Source organism: Dipteris shenzhenensis, chromosome 16, assembly GCF_047967505.1.
Source record: "Dipteris shenzhenensis isolate YYH24624 ecotype China chromosome 16, Dip_SZ_1.0, whole genome shotgun sequence".
NCBI lineage: Eukaryota > Viridiplantae > Streptophyta > Polypodiopsida > Gleicheniales > Dipteridaceae > Dipteris > Dipteris shenzhenensis.
Window position 1 is genome coordinate 254,754 of NC_141611.1, and position 8,010 is coordinate 262,763.

An 8,010-nucleotide genomic window follows, 5' to 3' on the forward strand; every position below is an offset into this window, starting at 1 on the left:
CTCTCCTACTGCTGCAAGTTGATTGTTGTAGTCTTTGAACTTGAGTATGTAAGCATGACCAGTTTCTCTCTGCTATTGCAAAAACTCTAGTTGATTTGGTTTCTCAATGTGAGAATCCTGGAGGTGTTCTTGGACTCGAGAGCTACAAACATATCTCATGCTCCTTTCGATGTCTTGGTGGTGTTGAGTTGTCCTAGCATGACATCTTGCACATTCTTCTTGATCAAATGATATGCATACTTGTCTTTCTTATCCCATTTTGCTTGTGCTCAGGCAATGGCAGGATCTATTATGGGTGTGGAAACTACTGGTGTAGCTGGAGATCCTGCCATAGATCCCACTGCTGGTGCTATGACAATCGGTGGAGTAGAGCTACTACTGCCTGGATCGTCCAATGGTCTAGGTGTAGATCCATCGACATACTCCCATTTTTCATGAAGTATAAGAATGGTCTCCATTGAGTATTTCCATGTGTTGTAATTGGAGTTATCTAGCTTAGTAGATGTCTCCAGATTGAGGTTGCTAGTAGTAGACATGGTGGGAGAAATGTACTCAAAGTATCATGAAGATCACTGTCTGAATCAACTACAAAACACTAACTGTGGTAAATGAAATCTAAATTGTCGATGAAGGTAGAACGGCAATATATAGTCGGATCTGAATTACGACGCTTGTGGCAAATGATGCCATGAATAGCCAAGAGGCTTTACAAGGCTGAAATGATGTGCATAATGCCGTGAAATAGCCAAATAGGCTTTACAATGATGGCATGTGTGTGTGAAATCAAATCATGTGCTATCTGCCCACTGATCAATCGGCAATGCCTGTGAACACTCTGAAGTCTGCTCATTGAATTGATGAACGCCAAGTTTCAGGTAATGTGATGATGTGAAACCGTATGTGAGCATAGGGACTGACCCGAGTAGGAACTAGTCAAGAATTGAGCATGGCTTAGATTTCCTCTTTGCTGATATTGATGTTGCTGATGCTGACTTTGCTGATGATTTTGTTGCTGATGATGACCACTTCTCTGGTATGATCTACATTTGCCTCTGCCTTTTCTTCTATCTGAAGCTGTGAATGCTTGATCATTAGAATATCCTTTGCATGTGTGAATGGCTCGAGTCTTGAGTTCTTCACCAAGTAAGACCTGATTGAAGTTCTTCCAGTGTTGGAATTTGCTGTTGGATGGCAATACTCTAGACTAGATTCTCATATCCCTCTCCTAGTCCATTCAAGATGACTTGAACCATTTCTGCTGGACTCATAGTCTCTCCTACTGCTGCAAGTTGATTGTTGTAGTCATTGCGAAAACTCTGGTTGATTTGGTTTCTCAATGTGAGAATCTTGGAGGTGTTCTTGGACTCGAGAGCTGCAAACATATCTCATGCTCCTTTCAATGTCTTGGCGGTGTTGAGTTGTCCTAGCATGACATCTTGCACATTCTTCTTGATCAAATGATATGCATACTTGTCTTTCTTATCCCATTTTGCTTGTGCTCAGGCAATGGCAGGATTTGTTACGGGTGTGGAAACTACTGGTGTAGCTGGAGATCCTGCTATAGATCCCACTGCTGGTGCTATGACAATCGGTGGAGTAGAGCTACTGCTGTCTAGATCGTCTAATGGTCTAGGTGTAGATCCATCGACATACTCCCATTTTTCATGAAGTACAAGAATGGTCTCCATTGAGGATTTCCATGTGTTGTAATTGGAGTTATCTGTCAAATCAACCTGTAAGGACAGATTGGTGTAGAGTGTACGGCATAGTAGGCGAGGAGTTTCGAAACGCATTTCAGGTTTTTGGCTTAGTGGATGTCTCCAGATTGAGGTTGCTAGTTGTAGACATGGTGCGAGAAATGTACTCAAAGTATCATGAAGATCACTGTCTGAATCAACTACAAAACACTAACTGTGGTAAATGAAATCTAAACTATCGATGAAGGTAGAACAGTAATATATAGTCAGATCTGAATTACAACGCTTGTGGCAAATGATGCCGTGAATAGCCAAGAGGCTTTACAAGGCTGAAATGATGTGCACAATGCCGTGAAATAGCCAAATAGGCTTTACAATGATGGCATGTGTGTGTGAAATCAAATCATGTGCTATCTGCCCACTGATCAATTGGCAATGCCTGTGAACACTTTGAAGTCTGCTCACTGAACTGATGAACGCCAGGTTTTAGGTAATGTGATGATGTGAAACCATATGTGAGCGTAGGGACTGACTCCGAATAGGAACTAGTCAAGAATTGAGCATGGCTTAGATTGGCAACTTGGGGAAATTCAAAGCATTCCCTCTGTGGCAATCTAGTCTACTCTATTCTAGATATATGCCAACTGTCGATCGATGAAAGAACAACAAATAATTTATCTTCTTTGGTTCTTTTTTAATGCTGGGTCAGATGCGTCGAAGTAGAGGCTGGTGTGAGTGTAGGAAGTGGATTTGTTAGTGATGGTCAAAAGTCAGTGTAACTTGGTTAAAAATATGCCCTGATGTGACGAGCGCATAGAGCATGAACAATCGATCGTTTCACCTTTTTGTAGCACCCTCAAATTCCTCCTAGATCAAGAGATACGACTTGATCTAGGTGGAGGGGCAAAAGGAGTGCAAATGTGCTCAATGATGATGTTGTAGTCAGTGACTCTGCCTAGCAGGGACTATGTTTGTGGAGCCCTGTGCTGAGGTGGCAGGAGTGGTCACATGCAAAATGGCAAGTGTGCCAAGCAGGGGGTCAGAGTGCCATGTGGTTGATGATGTATCTTTACTGACTAGGATGCTGATGTGGCAGTGCTGACTGGACCTATTGTTGATGATGTGGTCTATGACTCAGTGTGCTGATGTATCACAATAAGATTGCTGATGTGGCACACACGATGTGGCAGTGCTGATTGGACCTATTGTTGATGATGTGGTCTATGACTCACTGTGTTGATGTGTCACAATAAGATTGCCGATGTGGCATAGATGGGTAAGGTTGCCACGTGGCACAAATTTGGCCACCACTGACCAAACCTATCCCAAAGAAACTTAATCGTACCAATCTAGCCAAGATTAGATTAACCTAACTATCATTAAGTGTGATCTGCCATGTGTCGACTTCTAAGCCAATCCTTCCTGTGGTGACCTTGGGATAAGGCTCATGCCACCTGTCAATAGGGGAGGCAACTGATATCTTGTGGGATTTTGACGGAAGCTTTTGAAGATTTTGTCTGTGTAGAGGTGCTTCTGTGAGGCATCATCGGTGGAGACACAGATTGGGTGTTGGCCGATGGTTGGTGTTGCAGCTTAGCTTGCATGGGCTATCAGCCTAGTCGATCAATGAGCCAGGAGCTTGCTAGGAGCGTGGTCACTAGAGGCGACATTGAGAGAAGCCGTGGCGGAGATCCTCTATTAGCACTACTGGCATAGGTCATCTGGTTGTCACTGCTGTTGGTCCTCAGAGGCAGTTGGAGATAGAGTTGTGGAGAGCCAGGCAGCCGAGTCTTTGTGGATGGAGAGCATCTCTGGGAATGGCTTTGCAAAGTTGAGGAGCTCCATTGAATCCATCGCAATGAAGGCTTTGAAGCCTTGGGCAAATGGGCTGGCAATAAAGAAGCATTTGGAGCCTCACATTGTCTAGAGAAATGCTTGTTGGATGTCGCGTATGAAGAAGAAGCTAGTTTATGAAGCCTTAGTTGAACCTTTGGAGGTTGGGAGACTGTTGGAGGCAACTGGCCATGCTGGAGCAACCACCGATGGGTGAGTTGTGGGAGTTGTTCACATTCGGGAGCTTGATGGAGCACGCTGGAGTCATGTCCGAGGAGACAAAGCTGTGTTGCAGGACGTATTCCCTCTAGACCAATTTCAACTGGCGCATGTAGAGCTTTGACACAACAGTGCATGTGTATCATTAACTCCAGCTCTTACTATGTTTGGCTTTTTGTTGTCCCTGGCTTAGTTCATTGAAGAAACAATCCATGGTCATGCTCTGGTTGGGATCAATCAGTCCCTCTTGTGCTCTTTTGTGTGCTCATATGAGCTAATCTCTATGTCTCTAGGCCTCAAGAAGAAAAATGACCGCACTTCGTTGATTGAGATGTGCCGAGAACTCTCTGAGTGGGCCAAAACTCCCTACTATGCATGTATATCTAGATGGTTTGCTAGATAGGTATCCGGATGGATAAACTCCCCCACTTTTTAGTATACTTTGGATGTCCCATCCCCTTGGTCCCACAAGTTATCACCATATAATACAACTGGACGACTCCAACTCTATGTGTCATAGACCTATGGGGGAGGGGACCAAGAGTTTTCCACTAAGATCCAATTTTGTCACATTACTTTTTGCAAATATCATAGTATGATTACCAAACCCCAATACTTGGAGGGCAAATGATTCTCAAATGCACTAAGGATCACCATTGGGCAGATGCATGTCTTATCCCCATAGGTAAGGATCAAGATAGGAAGGTAGAGCAACGGATCTACAAGTTATGCATTGCATTAGGTGGATGCTTCTTATGATTCAATCCAACGTTTTGTGTATATGGTGTAATGACTTGTACCCTAAACTACCTGCTAGGCATTGTGCCATGTACTCAATGGAAGTAGTGGGTCGCTCTATACAAGAAGTTGAAGATGAGGTCAAGCCAGCTAATATTTCAATGAAATTTGGGTGAGAGTAGGACAAACCTCGACATCAAACAATGAAGTGGTGCCATCTAACAAGGAAGGTACAACACCGTTGGGTTCCCACAAGATTACTAGAGGCCCAAGGATATTACCTTAGAAACACTTATATTTGGGTACCCAAAGTACTAGGTGTAACAAGATCACCTACATCATCTTCAAGCAATAATGACACCTACGTTCTAGAGCCTTGAAAAAGGAAGAACCACAAGAACATACTCACCAGGACAAGGAAAAAGCACCAATAAAGGAAGATCACACACGAAGAAATCCTCTACCTCCTATTGAGTACTTACACAAGAACCTTTATAAAAAAGAGAGACAATAACACAAGAATCTACTCAACCACTCGTCTATCAAAATGCTGTTGAATTCCCTGCATCATCTTCAAGGCAAACAGCAGTTACACAAGAACCTGTCTCTAAAAAAGAGATAGTAACACCAAGAATCTGCCAAGGAAAGAATATAATCTACTTTGGGAGCTACACAAGAACCTTCCTTTGTAAGAAATTTGGCATCAACAAGCTTCATGGAAACTACACGATAACCTATCACACCAACCACACCAGACATAGTGGACGTCACACAAGAACCTTTCATTGAGAATGATGAATTATTTTTTCTGTCAACTTTCTTAGAAGCAACTTGGGATCAATAAAAATAGAAGATCTCTCAGACTTTGCAGTCCTACTCATATTTGCTATAGAGAACATATATCACTTTATTATGGTGATACAATACTTGGAACATGTGAGAGGATGTAATTGACACATGCATAAGAAGTTGGGATCAAGAAGAAACTATTGCAAGCCCAAGGATATTATGATACAATAATTGGAACATGTGAGAGGATGTAATTGACACAGGCATAAGAAGTTGGGATCGAGAAGAAACTACTGCAAGCCCAAGGATATTATGATGGCAACATCATGATGGCAACACTCAAATGTGCCTCCCTAGCCTCGTCAACACAGCAACCCACCTTCTCTTTTCTTCCTCAAAGGAAACTTCATCCCTCTATAGATAGATTAGTTAGAGTGGAGACCCTAAAGTTTGAGCAAACAATATCAAAAACAAAAAATCACTGGCAATGGTTACATAAGAACCTAGTCCCAAAAATGGAGTGATAACACAAAAACCAACTGTAAGGTCCACAAAGGGAAAGGTCCAAGAAAGGCAACAATAGTTCAAGGCCTTGATGGGTTTTCCAATGAGGAAATACAAAAACCAGTCCTTCAATGTGACTTTCAATCCAACTCCTTCAATGGGGGAATACAAAAACCACTCCTTCAATGTGATATTCAATCCAACTCTATAGTAGTAAACCCACAAGAACCTACTCCTAAAAATGGAGTAGATCCACAAGAACTTGCTATGATGGAAGATGCTAGAGACCTTAAGACCATGGAAAGAAGCTCGTCCCCCACAATGGGTACGCAACACTATTACTTCATCAAGGTCTAGGAACTCAAGACATATCAACCCCTAGTGTCCTAAGGCACTCCTCCACATACACAAGGGCACTCCTCCATAACAAGTGGTTCTACTCCAACAACTCCAAAGGATGAGTTTGATTGCAGGGTGAATCTGACATTGAAATGGGACTAGATGAGTTTCTTGTGATCCTCAAAGATTTGTTTTCACTTGTATTTACTAACCCCACTCTTCATTAGCTATCTCTAACTCTTGCTCCTCTTTTAATTTCTTCTTCTTTTTTTGTGCTTAACACTAGTACCCACTTAGCCATTTGAGCCTCCCAATGTAATATTAGTTTTAATGTAGAGGACTTTCCTAGAATCCAAGATGCTATAAACCTCTTTAGCCATGGTCCTAATTTTAGGAGTTTGTATGGTGTATTATCAAACTCCTCTTGATATGACGACTCATAAAAAAAACTCTAGATCGCCACAACCTTATTGGGTTTAAGAAAATACCAAGCAAAGCCATCAATGTAATGTAATCCATCAAAAGGAATCTCTAGGGAGAGAAGCAAGACAAAATGTCATGTAAAACTTTGGACTTACAAACATGGCATGTCACATACATAGTCTGATGAGAATCCAATAAAAGTCCCACTCAAATCACATATGGGACTTAAGGGGGGGCATGACAATACACTATACTTATTTTGCTAACACTAACACTACTAGGATCTTACATCAACCCCTACTAACTTACACCTTTCTTCCACTTCTGTTGAAAGGTTCAAAAGTTCTCAGCTCCAATCCATCCACCTTTTCTTCCGTTTTTGTTGAAAGGTTCAGAAGTTCTTAGCTCCAATCCATCCACCCAATGTCTAGCCACCATTGCAATCACTCATGCCAAGCCATGCCAATAATATAAAAATCTAGTGCTACCAGATGAAATATAATCCTCCCAACAACAATTCCACAACAAAGAGATCCAACGAAGACCTGTAAAGCACTACGAATGGGAAAAGTTCACACGAGTGCACACAGGGAATGATCTTCATTGACAACACTCCAACAACCATGCCCTTACATGATCTAGGGGATTGGATCGAGAACAAAAAGGGGGCCACATTTACTACATTAGCTGGACAATGTCATTTGATGGATAATGGCAAGTCCATAGAGCTTGGATTGTGCCTTGGAGCCGGATGAAGATGATTGTAAAAGAATGAGGAAAGAGAGTGGTATAAAGGGAACAGGGTTAGCCCTACTTCAAAAGGTGGGATGTATAAAAGGCCAAATGGTTGACTTTGGTCTTCACTTGTTGGTTTCACACATTGGAATACAAGCTCTCCTTCTCCTCTATCGAGTGTTCTTTTGCTATGCTCTTCTCTCCTCTTCCCTTATTCCTCTCCCTAGTCTTTGGAGTATCATCTATACAACCAAACTTTTATTCTTATATCTCAACCACGTGTATTTTTTTCATGTGTTGCAGGGAAAGACTTCTGGATTCAAGGGTGTTTAGAAGCACGAAGTCAAGGATGGCATAGAGAAGGAGTTTGGGTCTCATCCTATTAAAATAGAGAAGAAGGCCAACCGCCAGAAAGCTACATTTGTTGCAAGGAAATGGCAAAATAATAAGAAGGCGGCTGCTTGTTTATCTCCAGAAGAGCTGAAGTGCTTTAAATACAAGGAGGAAACAAGATTGTTTTTCAAATGAATTGCCTAGTGAGCTTCATCCAGAAAGGCTAGAGGATCATGGGATTGATATTGTGCCTGGTAGTAGTCTGCCTACTAAACCACCCTACAGGGTCAGTGCAGCGCTGAGAGCATAGTCCTTGCCAGCCTGAAGAATATAAAACAATCTGTTTCATAAAAAGGGAGATCATACTAAGTTTATGGAGAGAAGGTGATAATCTAGCTAA